The sequence below is a fragment of the Mus caroli genome, unplaced genomic scaffold (assembly GCF_978045245.1).
Source record: "Mus caroli unplaced genomic scaffold, Mus_caroli_1 scaffold_2, whole genome shotgun sequence".
NCBI lineage: Eukaryota > Metazoa > Chordata > Mammalia > Rodentia > Muridae > Mus > Mus caroli.
Window position 1 is genome coordinate 18,689,792 of NW_028227257.1, and position 26,106 is coordinate 18,715,897.

General features: G+C 41.5%; 1 protein-coding gene across 1 annotated transcript in view; it reads left to right on the forward strand.

Annotated features, from left to right (window-relative positions):
• The first annotated feature begins 13,327 nt into the window (after positions 1 to 13,327).
• Positions 13,328 to 26,106, forward strand: part of Zhx3 (zinc fingers and homeoboxes 3) — an 89,218-nt gene continuing 76,439 nt past the window's right edge. Inside the window, 1 exon segment of the mRNA XM_085832637.1 lies at positions 13,328 to 20,117. The gene's annotated coding sequence lies outside the window, so the exon portion shown is untranslated.

The following is a 26,106-nucleotide window of genomic DNA, read 5'->3' on the forward strand; positions in this document are numbered from 1 at the left end:
CAGGAAATGGCCACAGCCTGAAGAAGTGTTTGTCAGTGACCATAAGGCCAGTGCCAAATTGAAATGGGTGGGACATGCTAGAAACCAAGGTTCATCCCTTAGTTGTAATAGGAAGATCTGAGACCCAAATATAGAGAAATCTTTCAGGCACCTGGTGGGGCTACTAACATGTTTAGCCCCTCTGTAATGCATGAGTCAGTTTTTAGCCGGACAGTGGTGGCTCACGCCCTTGATCCCAGCACTTAGGAGGCAAAGGCAGGTGGATCTCTGAGTTTGAGGCCAGCCTGATCTACAGAACACGTTTCAGGACAGCCAGGGACACACAGAAAAATCCTGTCTAGCAAAAAAAAAAAAAAAAAAAAAAAAAAAAAAAAAAACCATAAACAAACAAACAAGCAAAAGGAGTCAGGGTTTGGTAAAAAAAAAAAAAAGCACAGGGCTTGTAGTGTAGCTGTTGCACTTCTGAGGTGATTTCTGAGAACGTTTACTCAGATCTATAAAGAGAAAGGATGGAGATTATTATAGCATTGTTGATAGTGGAGGATTTGGAGCAAAAGGGGCCCTGGGGATTGAGTGAGCAAAATACTGTAGATGTGTGTTATTGCCTTCATGTCAGCTTGCTACAGCTTCGAGTCTCCTAGGAAGAGAATCCCGAGCAGTGATTGTCTACGTTGGGTTGTCCTTCTGGGCATATCTATGGGAATTGCCTTAATTGATATGGAAAGACCCAAACTTCTATGGGTACCACCATTCCCTAGGTAGAGGGTCCTGAACTGTGTCAGACTGGGGAAATCTAGCTAAGCAAAGCAAGCAAATGAGCATGAATGCATTGATTTATGTTTACTTCTGACTATGTGATATGGCTAGCTGCCTTGACTTCCCCCACAATGATGGGCTGTAACCTGAAATTATAAGTGGGGAAAAAACAACCCTCCTTTTCCCCAGGTTGCTTTTTGTCAGGGTATTTTATCATACCAACAGAAATGAAACCAGAACACATTCCTTGAAATTCTGCATGTTAGTAAAACAACCCAAAACTAAAAATCTCAAAGAGTAGCTGTTCCTAAAACAGCGTGGATGGAGCTTACAGAGTTAAAGTGGGGAAAAGAGAAAAAGAGATTTTAAAATAATATACCTGTTTCATTAAGGCATAATTAATGTACAGTAAACCACACATATTTAAACTGTCCCATTTGGTTTTTAACATACATCTGCAAGGCCATGATTAAGATAATGATTGTATCCATCATGCCTCAAAATAGGATATAGATATATAATCAAATTTTAAAAAGTTAAATAGTATATTTAGACATGTAGTATATGTACTACAATTCCATTAATCCCATTATTGTAAGAATAAATAATGTTTGGACATTCTGAAAAAATCAAATATTGTGGTGATCTGAGTAAGAATGGCTCCCCTAGACTCATGTATGAATGCTTAGTCACCAGGGGATTTGAAAGGATTAGAAGGATCAGGATGTGTAACCTTGTTGGAGGAAGTGTGTCACTGGGGATGGGCTTTAAGGTTTCAAAAGAACCATGAGATCCAGGTTCTCTCTCTCTCTCTGCCTATAGATAAGAATATAAAGTTCTCAGCTTCATAGCCAGGCCTGCCTGCATGTCACCATGCTCTCTGCCATGATAATAATGTACTAAGCCTCTGAAGTTGCAAGCAAGCTCTCAGTTAAATGTTTTCCTTTGTAAGAGTTGCCTTGGTCATGGTGTCTCTTCACAGCAATAGAACAGTGACTAAGACAACTCTTCCAAAACTTCATGGCCCCATTTCATCCCCAGTTATAGCTGCGAACACACATTGCCAATGTATATTGTTCCACGGAATTTCTGTGTGTCTGTTGTCTTGTACAGTGATCTTCAGGCCATGGTTAAGTTTGTAGAAAAGGGTTCATTATGGCTCCCCAGCTTTGACTTTATTAACATCACAAATGCCATTATGATGGACTCTACAGAAAGGGGCTTGATTCTCCCGTTCTCTGCTTTACAATGGAGAGCTGTGCCAAAAGCTTCCTTTTTGTTCACTCACCTCGAGGACTAATTTCTCTCTTCATCTCTAAGTAGATGCTCCAGTAGAGCTGGATAGCCATCCATTTTGCACCACAGGACTGTAGTCCTAAGCAGTAGAGAGTTAGAGGGGCAAAGGCTTGGTTGGTTGTGTCGGACTGTGAGTTTAACGAAATTTTCACAGGGTAAGTCTGCTGTGTCTCGCTTGCTTGGCTCAGCAATCTCTGTGAGAGTTGTGTGTGTGTGCCTGTGAGTGTGAACGTGTACATTCACAGGCACATGCATATGGCGGTCAGAGGTCAAGCTTGGGTGTTGTTTCTTAGGAGGTGTTCATAATGTTTCTTAAAACAGCCTCTCTATGATCACAGTCAGCTATTGGATGGAACACAGGGCCCCCAATGGAGGAGCTAGAGAAAGTACCCAAGGAACTGATGGGGGTCTGCAACCCTATAGGAGGAACAACAATATGAACTAACCAGTACCCCCCGGAGCTCATGTCTCTAGCTGCATATACAGCAGGAGATGGCCTAGCTGGCCATCATTGGGAAGAGAGGCCCCTTGGTCTTGCAAACTTTATATGCCCCAGTACAGGGGAACGCCAGGGCCAAGAAGTGGGAGTGGGTGGGTAGGGGAGTGGCGGCAGGAGGGTCTGGGGGACTTTGGGGATAGCATTGGAAATGTAAATGAAGAAAATACCTAATTAAAAAAAGGAAAAAACAAAACAAAACAAACAAACAAACAAACACGGCTCACTAGAGTGCCTAGCTAGTGAGCCCTAGAGATCTTTGGGTCTCTGCCTCTCCACTGGTGGGATTACAAGTGCAAGCCACCATGCCTGGCTTGTGGCTTCTGAGGACTGAATTAAAGACCTATACTTGTACAGCAAGCACCTTCGATACCGTCTCCCTGGTCTCTCTTTATGAGATTCTCCCATGTGATTTTTCTGTAGTTATTTCGTGGCCAAGTTCTTTCTGAACAGCAAAGCTCAGTTTTAGTTCTGTGCCTTGTGGCCCACAGCAAAGTCACGGAATACTTTCCACAGCCTGCTCACGGTCTCATCCCATCTGGGTTATTTTTAGAACTTGCAAAATATTCTTGAGTCTATCAGACAGTTTGGGACCATCTCTGTACGTATGGCGCAGGCCCGATCATTAAGAATTGTAGAGAAAGATGCCTACCTTGGGATTCTACTCTCAGAGAGTCTAGATTCTCCAGCTCTTAATTTAAAAAAATTACTTTTTTAAATCTTTGTGTATGATTGTTTGCCTGTGTGTATGTATGTGTACCATGGGTGTGGAGTGTCCTTGGGATTCGGAAGAGTGCGGGATGCCCTAGAACTAGTGTGTTACAGGTGGTTGTGAGCTGTCGTGTTGGGGGCTGAGAATTGAAGGCAGGTTCTCTGGAAGAGCAACCAATGCTCTTAACCATTGAGCCCTCTCTCCAACCCTTATTTTTATTTTTAATTATGTGTTCGTGACTGTGAATGGGTTTGTTCACACGGGTGTAGTTCCCAAATAGGTCAGAAGAGGGTGCCAGATCTCCTGAAGCTGGAATTACAGGTAGTTGTGATCTACGTGACATGGGTGCTGGAAACTGAACGTGAGTCCTTTGCAAGAGTGGTACTAGCTCCTAACTGCTGAGCCAACTCTTCAGACCTTTACTCTAATTCATACGTAATATATATATTACAAGCTAGGATCCATATCTGAGAGAGATTGTGAGGCCTTTTCTTTCTGAATTTGTGTCACCTTGCTTAAATATACTTTCCAGTCACCCGTTTCCCTGAAAGTTTCATATTTTCATTATGCAGAGTAAAATTCCATTATGTGTATTACAACATTATGCACTCCCCAGTTGATGAGCATCTAAGTTAGTGAGCTCCCTTTCCTGGCTAGGGTAAAGAGTAAAGCAATGATCATGTATATGCAAGCATCTTTAGGGTCCTTTGGGTATATGTGCCCCAAATCCACTTTTTTTTTTCAAGCACACCGGGGGTTTTTAAGTATGTCTGGGGGATCCAAACTTCTATTCTCAAGAGGTTTACTGTCCAAGCCATCTTCCTAGGACATTTCATTTTAAAAGAAACTTTAAATTTTATTTATTTATTTATTTATTTATTTATTTATTTACAGGGCCAGAGAGCTATCAGGAGTCAGTTTTTTTTTTTCTACCATGTGGGTCCTGGGGATGAGACTCAGATTTTCAGGCTTGACAGCAAGTGCCTAACCTGCCGAGTCCTCTCATGGGTCCTTTTTCTGTTGAAGGAAAATAATTTGCCTCTGATTAAATATCATCAACAACTTCCCCTCCTCCTTGAGATCCCTCCCGACACTGGGTGTGTGCTGGTTGCTGCCTCTGCCTAGAGTCACTTCCAGTCATCTCCCCAGGCTCAGCTTCCAGCTTCCAGTGTCATTGGGAACTCTTCCCCCACTCACCTTCATTGTTTCTTTGGCCCTTTGGATGTTTGTTCTCCCCACTGGTACTGGAGATGGAACTCCAGGGCTTGACTATGCCAGGGAAAGCACTGTATGCCCCCAGTAGCAAGTCTCTCTCCTGTCTTTAATTTTTATCTTGAGATCAGGTCTTGCTAAAGTTGCCAAGGCTGGCTCAAACTTGTGGTCCTTCTGCCTTAGCCTCCTGAGTATCTGGGATTACATGTAAGCACCAGCTTACTTGCTCCATACTGGTAATTATACCCTCTGTGCTATGTATACCAAAGCAGTTGGCATTTGCATATTCTCCTCCAGAACTGCAGCGTGACATGTCTGTCTCTTCTGAAATATGGAGCTCTTTGGCATCTGGGAGACTGTCTTGCTTACGTCTGCATCTCTCAGAGTGCCTAGGTGAGAAGAGGTACTTGGAAAATTGGTTGAATAAATAAAAATAAATTGGAGTACAACATATCTTATATACTCATTCATTCAAGAAATATTGAGTGTTTGAACATGTCTGCCCATGTTCCAGATGTTGAAAATAAGCAAAACAAACATTCCTGCCCTGAGGGACATGAAAGACAGGAGAGGTTATACGGGCCAGGCAGAGAGGCAAAGCACAGAAAAGGGAGATGGCATGGTGAGGGTGGGACTTGATATCCATGAAAGGAAATACCTTTTGAATAGAAATGTGAAGTGAGACACATCTTCCCGATGCTCAGGAGAACATATCCTAAGTGCAAGAGTCATTCATGTTCCAGGGGCAGGAAGGAGGCTGGTGTGGCTGGCTGAGGCAAGAGGAAGAAGGAAATGTGCTTAGTTAGAAAAAAGGTGCAGATGTGATCTAGGGGTCCCTGGAATAAAGGCTGTTTTTTGTTTGTTTGTTTTGTTTTGTTTTTAATAATGTGCCCAAGATAGAAACCATTAGGTTTTTTAAAAAAATGATTTAATTCTAATCGTTTTCCCTTCCTTCCTCTCCTCCCCCCAGCCCCCAGGAACATTATTTTGGCTTAGGCTTTAACAAGATCCCAGTGACTGCTGTGTTGACTACAGGCTGGAATGAAGGAGAGCAGGTAGGGAAGATGCTATTGCAGTATTCCCAGCATGCAGATGTCTAAAGGTGGGGCTGGCAGGCTGACTAATGGATTAAGATGGCTATGATTGAAAGAGAGGAGTGAAGGGTGGCTGAGACCTTTGGCCTGATCATTAAAAAAGAAAACAAAACAAAACAACAAAACTGGGCTTGACATGAACTGTATGTAATGAGGAAGACTGAGTAATAACCATATGCAGTGTGTTAGGGTACAAGTTCTAGTGTTTGATGCTGGACATGTTAAGTTTGACACATTGCTCACACATGCTCACTCATACATTTACTAACTATGATAAATTCAGCTTTTTTGTTTTGTTCTTTGAGACAGGTTCTTACTATGTAGTCCAGACTGGTTTGGAACTTGCTTTGTAGCCTAGGCTGATCCCAAACTTGCAATCCTCCTGCTTCAGCCTCTTTCAGTGAGATTATAGGTGTAGACCATGTTATACACAGCAATAAAGTCAGCCTCATTTACTAAACACCAAGATAACGTGCAAGAAGCTTTATATAGACTGCCATTTAATCTTCTCACTCATTCTATATAATCCTAGTATTTTGTTGCCTTTTGTGGATGAGCGATTGTGGCCAGTTGATATTCGATATAGGCTAATTTGGGATTGGGACCCGCTCAGTCTTCAGAGCTCTATTTGCCAATTTGGATCCGAAGCAGTGAGGGGCCACTTTGTAAACATATTTTCCACAGATTTAGGTTCTGTTGTGAAAAGATGCCTGGAACAGGAACCAAGATTTTAATCCCAGGCCAACAGCAGCTGTGAAAATGTACATGAAGGAAGCAGGTGTTTGAAAGCGCCACTCTCCTAAGACAGTGTTAAAGAATCAGAGATCATGCCTTCGTTTCGGCCGCTATTTCTCTGAGTAAACAAGATACTAGAACCTGCCGTGAACCCTTAGTGGCGTTAAAAAAAAAAAAAAAAAAAAAAAAAAAAAAAAAAAAAAAAAAAAAAACCCAACTCCCAAATGTGGCTAATTTGGAAACACTGCACTGGCGAGAGAGGGCGCACGGGTCTGGGACCCTTGCCCAGACTACATCCTTTTGAAAGTTTAACCTCGTGTGGCCTTCCTTAGGTGGCCCTCAAGAAAGACCAGGATACGGAGCACAAAGGCCGGGAACCGCTTAGGGCCTCAGCATCCGCTCGGTTGTCCGCCTCCCCCGCCCCCGGTGGCCCCCAACACAGAGAACGCTGGCCCGCAGCCGAGCGGCGCATGCGCTCTGGGTAAGGTCCGCTCCCCGCGACGTCAAGGGGCTTGCGCCGGTCCCTAAAGCCCCGCCTCCTAGCGCCTGAGGCGACCCGGGCGGGGGGTGGGGGGGGGGTCGAGCCACGCCCCCAGCCGAGTCGAGGAGGGCCGACCGGAGCCGAACGCCTCCGAGTGCCACCGAGCTCGGCCGAGCGGCCGGGAGTCAGTTGGTGCCGCTCGTCTTCGCCCCAGAAGCAGCCCGTGGCTCTGGCGTCGCCACCACCGCCGCCGCCGCCGCCTCCGCCGCCTCCGCGGGGCCTGTGCCGGTCGGCCACCCACCAAGGAGGGAGGGAGGCCCGCGGCGTGGGGAGAGCAGCCGGGGCCACGGGTGCCGCCACCGCCGCCTCCAGGTGAGCGCCCGCCGAGGCCCAACGTCCCCAGAGCTGTCAGTCCCGGGCGTCTGTGTGTCTCCCCGCCTGTCAGCCCCTGTGTGTCTGCGAGCGCCTTCCCGCCAGGCCCGGCTCCCGCCCGGCCCTGTCAGCCGCCAGCACCCCCGCTCCGAGCGGCCCCGCCCCTTCCCCCCGATGTCCCGCCTTCCCCATCTGTCAGCGCCGCGCTCGCTCGCCGTGGGCTCCACGCCCGGGAGTCCAGGGTCTGGGTGGTCGCGCCGGACAGAGTTGCAGAAGGAGCCGAAGCGGGCCGGAGGTGGGGGGCCTGGCCGTGAGTGCGTGTGTCCGCATCCCGCGGGCGGCTGGCGAGCGGCTGGCACCGGTGCGTCTGGTGAAATGAGCGTCGGGACTCGAACCACTCCAGGGTACAGTGGAATCCTTGCCCACGCGGAAACACCCGGGTTCTGGGATATCCAGATGGGCGTGTGAGCAGAGTTTGGACCTGGGAAGCCTCTCTAGTTTGGGGTTTTCATTCAGAGAAACCTGTTGGAAGTGATTGAGGAGTGGGTGGGGTGTGGGGGCTTAGGGTGCAAAGTATCTGAGAGCTCGAGGCGTTCTGAGTTGTGTGGCTTGCATTTGTGAACAGTGATTGCCAGGGTAGTGTGCCCTGTGAGAAACTGTTATGTGACGCGGGTGGGGGTGGGGTTAGAGAAGCAAAGGCATGCTCTTTTCTGCCTTTCTGGATGTCATGCCAACACATATATTTATCTAGATAGCCTAAAATGTTTATTCATGAGGCATCCACACATTTTAAAATTAAATTTAAAATTAAAATTTTCATATAAATATATATATATATATATATACATACATACACACACACACATGGTCTCGTATGTTGCTATCTTGATTTATTTTTTTGTTTGTGGTAACGTAGCATCGCAATATTTCAAAACTAACAGAAATGTGTTCTAAAATAATTGGTAGCTTGCCGGATAATTCTCAACTGAGGAGAAAAGATCCAAAAGCACACTTCATTAGCTGGAACAACTGATTCGGGCTTAATTTGCTTCTAAGAGACATACAGTGGAAAAATCCAGAAACAGCAAAGAATGTATCAAAGAGACTTAGGAAATGAGCAAAAGGGCCTTTGTATGTGTGCGCCTTGGAGAGATGGTATCAAAGCAGCTTTAAGGGACAGGGCTGCTGTGTAATGATAAACATATTAACCAAGTTGGTTTTGTGACCTTGATACATTGGGCCATGCTTGATTTGTGCAGTGGTTCATGACAGGCAAACATTGCATGGGAAGTGTGGTAATATTTTTGGAAAAGAAAAAGTTCCCTATGATGTTTTTTTCCCTCAGTTGAAGTGAGATTTCAGACTAGTTGTGTCCAAAATTGGGATGTACAGGGTGTGGTGTGGTGTGTGTGTGTGTGTGTGTGTGTGTGTGTGTGTGTGTGTGTATGAGAGAGAGAGAGAGAGAGAGAGAGAGAGAGAGAGAGAGAGAGAGAGAGAGAGAGAGAATGTGTGAGCACTTGTGTATGGGTGAGCATCTTTGTTTTTCTGTCTCTGATTTATTTTTAAGGCAGAAAATTTGAGTAACAAACACGTAAGGGAAAAAAATCCTCATAATTTACAAACACTAGTAAACTAGTTTGGCGTTTATCTTTTTCAGTCTTTTGCTCCCAGGTATATGTGTTTTCTTTTTTCTCTCTCTCAAAGTGCTACCAGCCTATATGAGTTTTATCGTATACTTTTCCTTCCAATAGATTGTGAGGGGTATGTCTTGATTTTATGAGCAATTATTTTCCCTTTAAATTTTTTTTAAAAAAAAGAAGAAGAAGAAGAAGAAGAAAAGAAATCCAGGTCTCAAGTGTTGTATGCTTGCAGCCCTCCAGTAACTTCTCCTGCAGTCCTCTCTATGGGCTATTGCGCTACCTGTCTCCAACCTGGCCAAATCAGTCTCAGCTGTCTTTTTAAGAACTTCAGTCATACTCCAGCCTCAGCACCTCTGCATTTATGCTTCCTCTGTGTACACAGCTAGCCTAGATACTGTAAAGTTAAGATGGGTCTCCTTAACTTTAGATCTTCAAGATTTCCCAACAACTCTACAAGATCACATCACCCTCTGCTGTACTTAGCACCACTTGGTAGTATTTATTTGTTGGTTTATTGTCTGTCTCCTTTGCTATCTAACCAGATTGAGGCCTTGTTTCACTGAGTACCCTCAGGGTTTAGAACTGCTCCTGCTCCACTATAGGTATTTAGTATTTGCTCACTGAGTAAACAATGGATGCTAGTTGTCCATCTAGTCATGTGAATTGCTGGTAGACTTCTAAGTAGCTATATCATGAGGTGGAGTAACACATTTTTAAACTCTGCAATTTTCCTCTTGTTAATATATCCTAGATGCAAAGTGAGCCTTAGTATCTTGAAAAGAATGACAGTCTTAGGGGCTGGAGAGACAACTCAGCAGCTAATAGCACTGGCTGCTCTTGCAAAGAGGACCAGGTTCTATCTCCAGGACACATATGGACAACTATCTGCAACTCTAGTCCCAGGAGTCCAATGCCTTCCACTGGCTTCTGTGGGTACCAGCAGAACAGTGGTGCACAGATATACCCAAAGACAAAACATCCATACACATAAAAAATAATAATAAAATTAGAAAGAAAGGCTGGAGAGTTGGCTCAGCAGTGAAGAACACTTATTGCTCTTGAAGAAGATCAAGGTTTGAGTCCCAGCACCCACATGGCAGCTCAGAACTATCTCTAACTCCAACCCCCGGGAAACTGACACAGTTTTCTGACCTCCATAAGTACCAAGCACACATCTAATGCTCATACATACATGCAGACAAAACACTCATACACACAAAATAATAAAATCAATGAATCTTAAAAGAAAAGAAAAGAAGACTTTGATTTAATTTGAACAGTTTCAAGAAGAAACATTTTTTGGCGAATGTTTTTTTGGCTTTTGGAGCAGTCTAAAGCGTCCCAGTTTAGTAGTTCTTAGCGGTAGTATAAGCCTTAAGAGCATAGTGAGCTTTTTGTGTCCACAGATACCCAAAGGTGTAATTACAGCCTTGATGTGTTTTCATCTGGGGGGGTAGCTGTAATATTTACTTACTTTCTTGGCAGTTCTGTCCTTTTATCTCTCTGCTCATCAGTTTTGGATGGCTTTGGAGGTGCACTTACTTGCTTGTTTTTTGTTTTGGTTTTTTTTTTAATTTTATATTTAATCCTTGACCTTTGAGCAGTTTTCATCTCTTGTGTGACCTTTGAGCTGTTGGAAAGTATGGGCTTCATCTTTCAGGAGAAAACAACATCTGTAGTAAATAAGGATGGGGAAAATTGTATTTTTGAGTGTAAAATAAAATTCTTATAGGTTTGAACATCAGATAGGCTACTTTTGTTTTTAGGGGGGGAGTTTGTTTGAGTTTGGGGGGGGGAGATTTAATGTTTTCTCTGAACCTTTCCTAGAACAATACAGACCAGAGACCTTAGAAAAAACTTTTGATGCTTATGTTTCAAATATGTAAGAACTTGGTTGTGTAGTATATATGTCCTAAATGGAAATTTTATCCTGCCTAGGGACTATAGGGAATATGTTAAAGTTTATTCATCAGTGGACTTTTGTTGCAAATGTATTTGCGTGCAAGTCTGTGTGCTTTTGTAGAGGTTGCCTAATCCTATTCAGTTTTAGATTTCCATCTCTCCCTCTGAGACAGAGTCTTGATGTATAGCTGAAGCTGCCCTTGAACTCACTGTATAGCTTAGGGAATCCTTGAGCTTGTAATCCTCTAGCTTCAGTTTCCTAAATTCTGGGAATTAAAGCATGTAATCACCATAGCTCAATATTATCATTTCTTTCCTCAGCGATTTATCTTTTCTCACTCAGCTATTTCTCTTCTCTCATTATATTCCTATCCCAGTTAGTCTCACCCAAGACTTTAATATACATTACATGGAGACAACTCCCTCGTTAAAGCGTCTCTTCCTCCCCCCCCCCACTCCCTGCTTGAGGCTTGCATTTTCATCTATCAAACTTTCCTGTTGTCTTTGCTTGCTGCCTCATCTCAAACTTCACATGTCTACAAATTGCCTGCTCCCTCCACTCCCGTTTCATGCTATCGATAGAACTTGGGGCCTTGTGTTACTAACTAATCATCCTACAGATGAGCTAAATCCAAAACCCCCAATTTGGTCTTTCAGTCTCCTGCTCAAACTTCCACATCTGTTGTCTTCATTCTTGACGCATCCATCCCTCAAGCCACCCCAGAATATTTCAAGTTCTGTTCCTTCCTAATCTTGCATTCTCTTTTCTCAGCTGGATGACTATTGGATGCCTCTCAGCTGGTCTTCTAGCCTCACTCTCTCCTGCTTCTTCTACAGAAGCCAGGGTGAAGTGGTTAAAAGACAAGGGCAGACTACCTCTTTGTTGAGTGGCTACCCACTGTACTGAACAGTCATATCTGTAAATACTTTGAGGTGCCACCCAGCTCCTACTGCTCTCTCCAGTCCCTGCTCATTACTTGTGTTTGTCAGGTTGAACATCTTCAATTCCTCAAATATCCAGGTTCTCCTCCTCTTTTGTATAAATCCTTCTCTTTATCTGGCACTCTTAGAAAGACCCTTCTCTTCAGAATGGCTATTACTGATGGTCCCTTGTATAGAAGCTTCCTTCTCATTCACATATGCATTTCCTGTTAGGACTTCACTAAAATCCCAAGAATTTCATTTATATGTTTCTTTCCTTCGTTATTGTCTCTTTGCCAATACATTACAAGATGTGTGTGTGAGGACAGTTTTGCCTTGGTTATGGTACCGCTCTGGTGTGCAGCTCTCTCTGTAGGATCGTGTAGGTTAATGTTTCAAGCACATTGAATAATGATTATAATATCTAACCGTTTTGAGATTTATTAAGTACAAGGTCCACTGCTAAGTATAGTTACACATTGGGAGACGCTGGTAAAGTACAATGACATTTAAGTTACCATTTCTCTTTGTAGTTGAGGAAATGGAGTTGAAAGTAACACAGTTAAAAAGGTAATTTAAAAGTAACACAGTTAAGAAAGTAGTAGAGTTTTGTTTGTTTTTGTTTTTCTAGAGAGCATTTCTCTATATGACAGAGCTCTGGCTCTTCTGGAACACCCTCTGTAGACTAGGCTGGCCTCGAACTCACAGAGATCTGCTTGCCTCTACCTCCTGAGTGGTGGGGTTAAAGGAGTGAGCCACCAGGCCTGGCTAGAGTTAGGATATTAATCCACATGATCTTTCAGCCTTTCATTTTAATAATCTCTACCCTTTAACATGAACATGAGGGATACTGATATCTTTATACTTAATTACTGCTCATGTTTGTGTTTTTAAGGGTATATGAGAGCTAAAACCAGAACATTTGTGTTACAATCTTACATACTTCTGCAAGTTTTTTTCTTTATGTGTGTATGTATTTATGTATGATTGTGTGTGTGTGTTATATACATGCTTGTATGAGTGTGTGTGTGTGTATACAGGTATACATGTGTTTGTGTGAGTATAGAGGCCAGAGTTGGACTTCAGGTGTCTCACTCTGTAGTCCTTCTGGCCTGAAACTCCCTATGTGGACCAGGCTGACCTCATACTTACAGAGATCTATCTGCCTTTTCTTCTAGAGTGCTTGGATTAACAGCCGTGCATCCCAAACATTTGGTCTTTTAAAAAAAATCAGCTGTAAATGTAAGAGAAAAAATAGTTCTTATTTCATAAGGTCATTGTGAGAAGCAGAATTACACACACAAGAAAATCAGTGTCATTTATAAGGAAGGAAGGCTTGTAATCTCACCCACAAATATGGCTTGGTTGAGAATGAAAGACATACAGTTAATAATTTTGTATTCTTTCACTGACCCTGGTTTTGAGTTGGGATTTGTAATTATTCTGTGTATTCATGATAACTTTAAGTTTGAATTTAAGCTTGTTTTATGGTTGTGAGGCAAGATAGCTTTCTTCTTTTAAAACTTATCTCTGTCTTTAAGATTCTTAGAGGAGAGAGTTTACAAGAGGCTATTTTCCTTTTCTACAAAGTTACCCACTGGGGCTGGAAGATAGCTCAGTGGTTAGGTATACTAGGTACTCTTCCAGATGCCCTGGGTTCTGTTCCCAGCATCCACATAGTGGCTCACAGCCATCTGTTGTTACTACAGCCTCAGGAGGTCTAATGTCTTCTTCTGACCTCCAAATGCATTAGGCACACAAATGGTGTGCAAACATATGTGCAGGTAAAACTACTCATATGCACAAAATAAAATAAATCTAAATAAACATGTTAGTAAGTTACTCACCAGTGTGCTGCTTGCTTCAGGGATGCTTAACTCCAGGGAGCTTACTTCAGATAATCACTTGAACAGTGGGCCCCATTACCTGGCCTGCTCAGGTATCATGAAGTTGGCAGCCATCATAATGGGCTCTCTGAGCACAGTTGCATTTTCTGGTGGGATGGCTTATGAGGGAGTAAGAGTGTAAGAGCCTCCATCCTCTTTTTATTAGTTGCTTTTCTCATTGCTGTGACCAAATACTTGACTAAAAGCAAACTAAGCTTTAAGAAGGGATACAGTTCTTCATGGAGAGAAGGCATGGTGACAGGAGGCACCTGGTCACATTGGGTCCACAGTCAGAAAGCCAAGAAATATGCATTTTGGCATAAAGCTGGTTTTCCCCTTTTAATTAAGTTGAGACTACAGTTCATGTGGTGGTGCTGCCTATATTCAGCAACAGTCTTTCTCAAAAGTTAATGATTTCTGGAAAGACCCTCACAGACACACTCAAATCTGTGCTTTACTAATAACTTGTTTGTTAATCCATCCAAGTTGACAATTGAAATTAACCAATAGAGAATGAAGTTGTTTGCTTAGAATAAATGGGAAGAGTCCAAAGGAGAAAGGAGACATTGTGGCAGCCAATTAAGATTGGATGGATGGAGAATAAGTTTGAAACAATGTCTATGCTTGTTAGGCAGCATGGAGATAGGAGATGATAGGATTAATTGGGACACTAGTAGCATTTAACCACCTAATTTGGGGAGCAATGAAGGCATATGGTTGCGCTGAGCCAGAGTTGGCATTTGTTAAGGGGGAATGGGCGGACAGTGAAGCAGGTGCAATGAGAGTATTGGTCAGAAAGTGATTAACATGACAGATGGGCTGCCAAGCCTGCATGGCAAGGAGAAAAGGCCTAGAGGTGTTGATGAAGTCAAGGGATGAGTGTTTTGGAGTGATGGAGTCATACCAGGATGTGGCTAGAGAGACATGTGCATGGAAGATTCAAGAGTTGGAGCAGTTAATTAGTTGGCATGACTGACTTCTGTGTTTTGCCACAGACACTAACCACTGAAGTGAACTCAGTGAAGATGGATGAAGTCAAGGAGATTTAATAACTGAGCAGTGGAAGAGTTGTTTTGGTTGTCCCTAAAGTTAGAAAAGCCATTAGAAGCATGCCAAGATTTCTGGAGCTGAGAGAAGGAAGAGCTAGGTCTGTAGAGGAATTTTAGTTCAGCAATATGGTTGTTCTAGAATGGGATCACATCCACAGATATGAACCGGCTGGAATGCAGACAAGCCCTTAGGGCACAACTTTAATCCCAAGCAATGATGTCTATGGAGGAGCAGACAAAGTTGATCAATCAAAGAAAGATTTGACAGAATAAGTCAGAGATAGGATATGCCCAACTCTTATGAGAACAGACAGTAAAGAGAGGCTACTTAAAAGAACAGAGAAGGGGAAAGAGAGTCAATTCTAGAGGCAAGTTGATTCGTGCAGTTCAGTTGAGCTCAATTCAGAGCATAGCAGTTGACTTTGGAGCAGTTCAGTTTGTGGATTTCAATGCAGTCTTTGCAAGCAGAGCAATTTAGTCAGAAGCTGAGAGGAGCAAATTTCAATCAGTTAGCTGGAGAGGAGTTTGAACTAGAACAGCTGAGTTGACCCAGCCAGCCAGAGTTCTGAAAGAGCTAGAAAGGGTGAACTTATTCAGCAAAAAGTCTCAGAGGCTGAAACATTCCAGGACTAGGTTAGCAGACAGAGGGTAGAAACTGAAGTCTTCAAGGTCTGGGTTTGTAGAAGATTAGATTGTATGGAGGCTAGAAGCTTTCAGGCCTAAACTTAGGGATAGTTAGACAGGAATGTTGTAGGCTCAGCCCAAGCCATGTATTCTTAAAGCTTGGGTATGGCTCTCATTTCATCACTTCTTCTGAGGAAATAAAAGTGACGTTTACATTTACATAGGTCTCAAGTGAATGAAGTGAGGTAAGAGGTCCCAGCAGTGGAAGACACCAAGAGTGTTAAACCAGTCTATAGGAGCTTCAAATTATTGGTAAATTCTGCCCAAAAGAGGAAGTTGAAAGCATGACACAAGATGTACTACTGGTTGTAAGTTCTCTAGGAGAATTCAGCTTTGGCTTACTTTGTTGTAATTCAAATGATCTGCCCTGGTGGCAAGTATTACCTTGTTTCTAGAATGTATATGAAAGCCATCTTAAAAATAAGCGTTACCAGGCTTTATCATATGGAACTATCTGGAGGAGAGGAGCTTATGAATATATATTTAACTTTTCCTCTACCATATACATAATACTTGACAATTCTTTATAATTAGCCAGGAGGCTGGCTTGGATGAAGTGCATCAGAGTAGGACTGTCTTTCAGTGTCAGAGATTGAACTCTGGCTTTACACATGCTAGACCAGTGTTCTGTCTTTGAGCTATACCATCTGGAAGGTAATCTATACCTGTTGTATTTTATTTATTAAGACATCACTAACATTTAACAAGGCTCCGGATCATTTGCATATGTTAGCCTTTAATTATTTAAAATGACTCACTCATCGAGAATGCCCAGTTCCTTATTTTTGATAATTTGTTTTTTTTAATTAGCATAATAAAATTTAAGAACTATACAGTGTAGATTGCTTTTATGGAAGAATAGCTGAAAATGAACTCAGGATCATAGTGAACATTTAAAATAATTAGAAATTCAGTCACATGATGCTTAACAAGAGGAATATGTTCTGAAAGATGCTTCATTGGGTGTTCAGCATAGAATATGCTTACATAACCAGGGATGTATGATTGTGGTTTGCATAAGAATGGTCCTGTAGACTCATCTATGAATGCTTAGTCATTAGGAAGTGGAACTCTTTGAAAGGATTAGAAAGATTAATAGGTGTGCCTTGTTGACTGGGCTTTGAGGTCAAAAATCCATACCAGGACTTCTGTCTGTCTGTCTGTCTGTCTGTCTGTCTCTCTGTCTGTGTCTGTGTCTGTCTCTGTCTCCATCTCTCTCCTCTTATGGATAAGAATGTAGCACTTAGCTACTTCTACGGCACCACACTTGCCTGCTGCCTTCATGCTCCCTGCTCCCATATGCCCTGCTTTAATGATAATGGACTAAACCCCTGGAACTGTAAACATGTTCACAATTAAATGCTTTCCTTTATAAGAGTTGCCTTAGTTATGGTGTCTTTTCACAACAAAATAACAGTGACAAAGACAATGGTATAACCTATTGTTCCTTAGCTATAAGAAAAAAAAGTAGATTTTTTTTGGTGTGAAAATCAAACCAAAATAGAAAGTATAGTAAAAGTCCCATGTGGTTAGAATTTTTCAGCTCCATCATAATCATATAGGGCCACCATAATATACGCAGTCCATTGTTGATTGAAACATCATAATGTGGCTCATGACTGTGTAGTATGGTAAATGGAAAACCAAAATAATGGGATGTATATGGCTTGGTATGTGGGGAAGGTGGAGCCCTAAGTGATGCTAGTGAGGCCTTCACAGGAAAGGATTAACCCCAGGTTAGCAAGACTTTTGGATAACCATGATCTCATTTCTGAATATCTTTTTCAGGGATGTTGGTGATGGAGTGCTGTGGAGTGGGTTAGCTGCTTAGTGTCCTTTACTCTGGGAGGCTAAGTACAAAAGGGCTGGCAGAAAAGCTGTGAAGCAGCTCAAGGGAGTTCTTCCTGGTTGAGGGCTCTGTATGCTTGGTTTCTAGGTATGGTCTGCCTCAAAAAAAAAAAAAGTTACCTTGTTAGAGTGAATTATCTCTCACTGATTGAGTGTGTTCCTATGAGTGAGTCGTCACTTCTTTGTCAGGTAAGTGAAAGCCAGATCTTTGTCCTAAATTTCTGGAGAGTAAAGGGCTAGAAGTTTTGCCCTTGTAAAAGCTATTTTGTTTCTGAAGTGGGTGGGCCTTTGGCACTTAGTGGTCAAAAGCAGAAAGTACAGTGAGGTCTTTGAAGGAAGGAGAATGTATCAACTTACTGTTGTGGAACTTGGAAGTGGGAGTTGATTATTGCTTCCCATTGTTTGTTGGGTGAAAGTTACACTCCACAGATTGATACTTAAGGACTTCCACTGTCTTTGATCAGTTCTACCAGGCTTCTTAATCTTTTGGCTTTATTCTAGCTCCTTTGTGTGTCAAGCCAAGAGTACCTTTGATAGAACACTAGAATGTGATATGAGAGACCAGATGCTGTAGTGAAATGCCTTTTGACTTTGAGTCTAGTCCTGTGATTCAGTCTCAGCTTCTCCATTTACTAGTGACTTGCTCCTCTGAGTCATTTTCATTTCTAATCCATTTATAACCCTTTGTAATAATAGTAAGAGAGGATGATGAGTGTTAAATTAGAAACTTTAGTTTAACAAGAAACTTTATTTTAAAATTTCTTGATAAAGATTAGTAAATCATAGAGACTGTCATTAGACTATTCCTAATCCTTACTCCAAGCTCTTATATAAATTTTCTTCTTTACTACTGTATCCTCTGCCTTCAGATACTTAAACTCAGCTTATATGAGTAGAGAAGCTCTAGCTTATATAATAGACAATGCTACTGAGACCTCAGTGACCAAAAATAATAGACATTTTTGTGCTCATTTCTAATACAAATAGTGTGGAAGAGGAGACCCAGTCCTATGAATACCTGCTGGTTTTAAATCATGGTTGCCTAAGTTGTCCCTGGGTGTCAGTGGTCAACAGCATGAGGGAAGAGACTGATAATGAATGAATGAATGAATGAATGAATGAATGAATATCTAGGAGGCTTTTATGTACCAGACTTAGGATGGGAGCTGGTGAGTTAATTCAAAGAAGAAAAGATTGAAAAGGAGCATGTACTGGGTAGGAAGTGAGTTTGGTTGTTTATAGAGTTGTGAAAGGACTCCAGGAAGAGTCAGGCAGGACCTGTATGGTGCAAGACAGAATGAAGGGGTCCTTCTGTCTGGATAGCTAGGGATTGAGAAGGCTGGAGAGCCTTAGACTAGCTCCTGGTGAAGGCAAGTGGTTGCCAAGGTCAGGAGAGACAGGACAACTAGGGTATTCCCATACCTTCTGAAGTAACTTTCCTAACAGCTCTGGAGACGTTGTAGCTCTTTAAAGCCCACACAACAGGCAACAGAGAGAAATGAGTTAAGTCTGTAGTGCTGAGAACTAGGAAAATCTTACCTGGATGATTAGACAACTGAGGCCACAGATGAAATGGCTGGCAGAGAACCCCTGGGCATGGGGTAGAGGAAGCTCTTTGTAGATGACCTCCCCTTAGGCTGCTACAGTTGGGGGTGGGAGAGTAAGAAAATAGAAGCATTTCTAGGAGGAAGCAGCAGTTTGAGTAAGTGTGGTCCAAGATTGAAAAGAGCCAGGTAGGAGGGAGAGCCTAGATCATCCAAGAACTTACAGGCTTGTCAAGGAGTTGAGACTTACTCCAAGGGCAGCAGGAAGCCATTATACACTTTGAGTGATGGGTAAAATTATCTCAATTTATATTTGGAAAGACCATCCCATCCAGCTGTTGTATGAAGATTGGGTGGAGAGGAAGCAAGCATATGATTTCAATGTAGTAGATAAGGTAAGAAGAAGAATTCAAAAAGGCTAGTCTAGAGCTCAAATCAGTGGTCATGGGTGGAAAATAAAATTTGATCCTATGTTTCCTGTTAGCTCAATCTGTTCTAAACCAAGCTTCCTGTGGGTATCCTTATCCATGGCCTCTACTTCCTCACCTGTGGTTCAGCCCCTATGCTCTAGCTCTGTAACTCCCTGAAATGTCTCAGGCACCACCCAGGGTCCTTTGTTGTTTGCTAGTCCAGGTCATTCACTCTTGCCTAGATTCATACTGTAATCAGTTCCAGCCTAGACCTGCTTTCCCCTTTAATGCTTCTATTTTTTTGGCCTTCAGGCCTGTGACCTCTTCCAGGTCCTAAGTTCTCAGACCAGTCCTGAAATGAAGGCATTCTTGAGATTTCTAAACCTGAATTTCCTGGATTTAGCTGTGTTCCTTTTTTTAAAAAAAATGAACCTTCTCTTTTTTCATCAAGCCCTCCCAACTTTATCTCAGGTGCCCCCACTGAAGCGTTCCCTGACCCCTCTGGCCATGTAAGGCACCACTCCCTGTTTTCAATTCTTATGGATAATAAACTGGATACTCACAGTAGCACTTAGCACAGTGTTTACTTATTTGTCTGCACAGTTAATAGTACATGAAAGATAGGATTTACAACAAAATGTTTCCTGATCTAGGCCAAAGATTGCTTTCTACATTTTAGGTGAAAGCCACACTTCATTATGAAGATGTCTGTTCCTAATTGTATGGCCTTTTATAGACCATTCATTTCTCACCAACTCTGAAGGCTGGAGTTTGGATATAATATCTTCTGTCAACAGAAGAAATTAGTTTAATTTGGAATAATCAGAAATTGTCCTCATATTCTGAAAGGAACAAAAAGACTTAAAAATCTTAATCATTTCAAAAGAACTTGTAAAGACTGTACTTCTTACTGGCATCTCTGCTGCCTTACTCATGCTCCAGAATCTTTGTATGCGCCTTGTACTTTGTGATTTCACAGTTCTGGGTTTGACCTTACAATTGCCTCCATGGAGATGGGCACTAATGTTCTGTGCTGAATTGTGTTAGCCATGGAAAGCAGCAAACAGGCTGGATGAAAGGTGAGTTTCTTCCTTTCCTGTCCTTGTCTCCTGCCAACTAGCTCATTGTGGTGAGGGAAAGAGAGGAGATGAACAGAGATGGTGCTGTGTCAGTTAGTGCATAATCCAACATTTTGCAAGGTCAGTAAGGTTTGATTGGCTAATGTCAATAAACTCTCATGTCTTTCTACTCTCTTGAATTTCCCCTTTTTGTCTTTTACTTCTAAAGCCAATCTCCTTTTTTTTCCCCCACAGGTAGAACAAATAAAATACAAATAAAATAAATATTGAATCACTTTCTTCCTAGTAAATATATAAACATATACACATATACTTATATTTAATGTTTTATTTTCTAAACAGAAAATAAAGCAGTCCTTAGCATCATTACTCAAAATAATGCAGCAACTTATACTTTGGCTTGATTTTTTTAATTTTTATTTACAGGGTTGCTAGAATACCTCTCAGATGAAGTAAGACTCCCTCTGTAAATGATATAGTGGGCAAACTCAGAGCACTCCTCCTCTCTTGAGTGTTTGTTGTGTTTGCTGATGAGAACTGGCACATATGCTCCATTTATTACCACTTGTATTTCTTTCTTTTGTCTAAAGTAGACATTAGGATTATAGACACTTGGGAATTGACCATAGAGTTTTCCAGTATGCCCACTGGTAGTATGCTGAGAGCTCCCTTTATGTAAGACCTCTGTTAGCTCAAGAATATTTTTCCTTAAAGGAAACCAGTCTCTTAACTCAGGAACTTTGATTCACCTACTTTGCATAGTAAACCTATCAACCATCTGCAGCCATCTAGATATGTAAAGCTGTATCTTTTACCCTCCAGTCTCTTCACACTCTGAATCCCTAGTCTCTTCAAATGTAACCTTCCTTCTTATCCTGGACACTGTAATCCTAAAAGATTGTCCCCAAAATTTTAAGGTTTTTTTTCTGCTCTCTCCCCTCATCAAACTCCTGTCAATATAGATTTCAAAGTGTTTATTTAGAGATTTTTTTTTTAAAATTGCATTTATTTTGTGGATGTGTGTACATGCATGCATGCAAATGCAATGGTGCATATGTGGAGGCCTGGGAATAATTTGGAGGAGTTGATCCTTTCCTTCCTGAATGTGGGTTCTGGGGATAGAATTTAAGTCATCAGGCTTGGGACAAATGTTTTTATCTGTTCAGCCATTTTGCTGGCCAGGACTGTTTTTATTTCAGGAGTTTTAACTGGCAAGTTCCCTGTTGTGTTTGTTTATATTTGGTAATATTGTGATATAATTACCTTTAAAAGAAAATAAATGTTTTAAATTTGGGGGGAGAAGGGAAAATGCCAGTAAAGCTATGAAATTCTAGCTAGAACTCATTTACACACATCACTTGACTCTGATGACAAGAACCAGTTTGTTACAGATATTACTAGTGCCATGCAGTAGTCCTGTGTTAATAATAATACCATTCAGGTGTAATGTTACTGACCTCATTTTAGTAAAGAAAAAATAGAGGCATAGAAAGTTTGAGACTGCAGCGTTATTCACAGACAGCAAGCTCTCTGTGCCTCCCCACTACCTCGTCAACACCTTTCTTTGTTCAGCTTTCTTTTCTTGTGCTTCATACATTGTTTAGCTTTCTGGTCTCCACAATTGGAATGTGATTTTAAAAAGAATTGACTTATTCTTGTCAACTCACCAAGACATCTAGAGGAACAGCATACACATGGTCAGTGCTGACAGAGAGTGGAGGCCGTTGGTGTGCTCTGTCTTTAGTCCCAGTAAAAAGAGGTCAAACCTCCCTTTTTCAGTCCTGAGAGTCTAGAGTCACTCCAGGCTTCATAAGCCTATCTTAAACTGGTCAAAGTCTCATGGATTGTAGAGGGCTAGAGCCAAACTAGGGAAAGTGTTTCCTTCTCTTGACACCAAATAGCACACTGTGCATAGGATTTTATTGAATCTTGAAAAGAAATGTAGACATTCTCAACTCAGGACAATTCCAAGAGAGGTTACTTAAACAAATGTAGGTTGGCTGTAGAGGAAACCATAGGAATATTATATTAACTCTAAGGTATGGTAATGGAAGAGCTGTTACTATCCTCTCTGCAAAGGAATGTTAGATGAATGTGCCCATAAGAATCCAGAAGAGATTTTTATTTGGAGGAAGATACTTTGAAAGGATCCTATACTTTTGGACAAGGGATACAAGTAGACCAAGTGCAGAGAATTCCCCTAGCCTAACCCCTCTCCTCATCCCTTACCTCCTTCTCTTGGCCTTTTTCTGGGACTTAGCATTAGCAATTGATTGGGGTCAAAGGGCACAGGGACCTATTGGTCTGATCCCCAAAGCCTAGAAGGATAGAGAAGACATAGATAATATGAAATGTACACATGTGTGTTAGGTAGAAAGTGGGATGAGAGGATGAGATGAACATTTCTCGACAGTACTGTGTTCTAGGGACTTTCTTATGACTTCATATTTTAGGGTATGTTATTTATTTATTTATTTATTTATTTATTTATTTTTACAAATGTGGAGAACTTGAACCCAAATACGTTGGCCCCGAGTCTCAGCCAGTCTTTATGATCCTGGTGGTGATGGGTGGTGTGTACCCCATCCCAAAAAGCTCTATTTCATGGCATTGTCAGGGGCAGGGGACTGTAATAGAGCTGCTGTATACCTTTCCCTTTAAATCTGTTGACATGTGGGCAAGGAAAAAGAAGAGGAAAAAAACTCAACTTGGCATGAGTGATGTTAAGCAAGATCAAATAAGGTGAAAAGTGAGAAGCAAAATAGAATCCAGAAATTTAGTTTTGCTTTTACCCAGAGTTCATGGGTAGATGCTGAACAAAGTCTTCCCACAAATGTTATTTCTATCCCCGCCCCAGTCTCTCTGTCCTTAGTTGTATTTCTCTTCCTATACATGAATATTATTATTTTTACTTGCTTATAAACTTAAAAAGCATTAAAAAAGATTTATTTATTTAATTTAAAAATGTTTATGTATATGGGTCCTTTGATGGTATGCCTGTTTGTGCACCACATTCCTGCAGTGCTCAAGAAGGCCAGAAGAGGGCATCAGATCCTCTGAAACTGAATTACAGACAATTGTTAGCTGCCATATAGGTGCTGGGAATACAACCTGGGTCCTTAGGAAGAGCAGCCAGAGCTTTTAACTGTCCTAACAACCTCTCCAGCCCATTTAAAGAGCTTTGTAAAGGATAACGAGCCAATGAAACATTAAGATCAGTTATATCACCTATGCTATTTTATTTATTAGTGTAAAGATTAGTAATGAGTTACACTTACTTTTGGTTCCTGAAACTTTTCATTATAAAAAGTATTTATTGAAAGCCATCATTGGGGCTGGGGAGATGGCTTAAGTGGTTAGAAGTATTTGCTGCTCTTGCACAGGACTCGGGTTTAGCTCTCAACATTCACATGGTGGCTAACTAAGAACAATTCTATAACTCTAGAGCGCCTTCTGCTGTACAAAAGTATACATGCAAATGTACACACAGGCAAACCCATACACATAAAATAAAGTAAGCGAATCTTAAAAAAAGAAAAGGAAAGAAAATCAATAGAGACATGGAAATTTTATTTATTTATTTATTTTTTAAAGATTTATTTATTTATTACATGTAAGTACACTGTAGCTGTTTTCAGACACACCAGAAGAGGGCGTCAGATCTTGTTACAGATGGTTGTGAGCCACCATGTGGTTGCTGGGAATTGAACTCTGGACCTTCGGAAGAGCAGTCGGGTACTCTTACCCACTGAGCCATCTCACCAGCCCGACATGGAAATTTTAAATAATGCTCTGGGGAGATGGCTAAGAGTAAGAATGCATGAGGACTTGAGTTAAAATTGCCATCACTCTCATTAAAAAATGGAATAATAATTTTTTAGATTTAGTTTATGTGTATATTATGTGTATGCCTGGTGCCCTTGAAAGTTAGAAGAGGGACTCACATCCTCTGAATTTTGAGTTCTAGATGGTGGTGGCTACCATGTGAGTCCTGGAGCAGAACCTGGGTCCTCTGCAAGAGCATCAAATGCAGCCGGGTGTGGTGGCGCACGCCTTTAATCCCAGCACTTGGGAGGCAGAGGCAGGCGGATTTCTGAGTTCGAGGCCAGCCTGGTCTACAAAGTGAGTTCCAGGACAGCCAGGACTATACAGAGAAACCCTGTCTCGAAAAACCAAAAAAAAAAAAAAAAAAAAAAGAGCATCAAATGCTCAGTCACCCAATCATCTTTCCAGCTCCCTAAAAAGAAATTAAATAAAAAGAAAGAACCCTAACATGCTTGAAAATAACTTTACATTTTTCCTTTTTCCTAGTTTTCCTCATATGTATAATTTTTCCATGGCTGGATTGTACAACTCAGCATTTGTTAGTGTCTCTGAAGTGCCATGGTACTATGAAACCTGCAAACTTAGTTATAATAGTTTACAGTTTACCTTAACCATCCTCTCACTTGTTAGATTTTTTTTAATTATTCATAGTCTTATTCTGAAGACTACTTGTTTTGTTGTACATACTGTCTTTCTCTACAGGCACCTAGATCTACCTTTTCTCTCTGAGAGTGGGAAGAGAGCTACATTTCCTTAGACTTTGCAGAGTGGGATGAGTAACTCTGAGGCTGTTAAGGACAGGAGATGCAGTAGTTGTAGAAAGGATAGCTGGGAGAAGCAAGATTCTAGCTAAGTCAGTAAGCAGAATGCTTGCCTAAAATGTTAACATGGAGTTTTATTAAGTCTTACATTTTAAAAATGATTGCTACAAGGGAATTTAACATCATTAGCATTTGCATACACAATCTTGCTGATAATCTGAGATATGGTTAAGTTCAAACATATTCTGAGCTCTATTAAATGTGATACTTCTTAATAAATCTTATATTAAAGTAATTATACTGACCCCAGTTATCTAATACCCCTCAAATATTAACCTTGGCCTGTTGTTTCCTCCCTTAGCCATTCCTCCCAGTCTTGGGAACCCAAGGTACTATTGTCTGTTCAGTCCTGTACAAAGCTGTAACCTAGACAGAAGGGGCTTCCTTGGATAGTGCCATGTCTTTTGATTGGCTAGAATTGTATTTTCCAGAATAGCAGTCACATTTGTTTCACTAAGCAGAAACCTTCAGAAAATCAAAGAGCTATTTGGTTTTGAATCTCTATATCCTTACACTGGGCACAATGCCCAGCACATAGCAGATGCTTAAAAACACATTTGCAGAATGAAATGTCTGGAGATAGTCCTGAAATGTGTGAATAGTACAACAGCTTCCACTTAGCTCTTCTGAAGCTTAATGTCTTTTAAGTCAGTCATTCCTCATGATAGACTCTCTTGATCCCCATGCCTATTTCTCCTCATTGCCTGTAGCCACTGTTGACTACTAAACACTTGTAAGGTACATGGCCAGATTTCCCAGAAGTGGTGTAATTTACAGTAATACATTAAGTGTGCATTCTTCTTTTATTTTGTTGAGAAATCCCTGGCTGCTAATGTCTTTGTACTTAACTTGTTATCAAGCCTGGTAATTAAAAAAAAATGCTGTGTCCATTGTCGTCTTCTATTTTAGTGTTGCTTGATGAGCTTAATGAACTGTTCCTTCAGTATCCTCCTCTTTAGGGAAATCCAAGGAGGAACATTGTGGAAACTTCCCTCCAAATTGGCAACAATACCTAATTCTGTGCTTCTCAGAATTTCGTTACAGTGCAGGTTCTGATTCAGTAGGTCTGAGTACACCCTGAGATTATACCTATGTAACAAATTCTCTCAAAGGTTAGGCTGATAGTGTGGGGTCTCCTGGATCATACTGTGTGTAGCAAGGTGGAGTTTTGAGGTAAAACTGCTTGTGAATGCAAATCATCAACATTTGGCTAGCTATGCAGTTCCTATCATGCCCTCAGGAGAGTCTTTTTTGTTGTTGTAGTAATAGTTGTTGTTTTGTTTTGTTTTTTTGAGACAAGGTTTCTCTGTATAGCCCTGGCTATCCTGGAACTCACCTTGTAG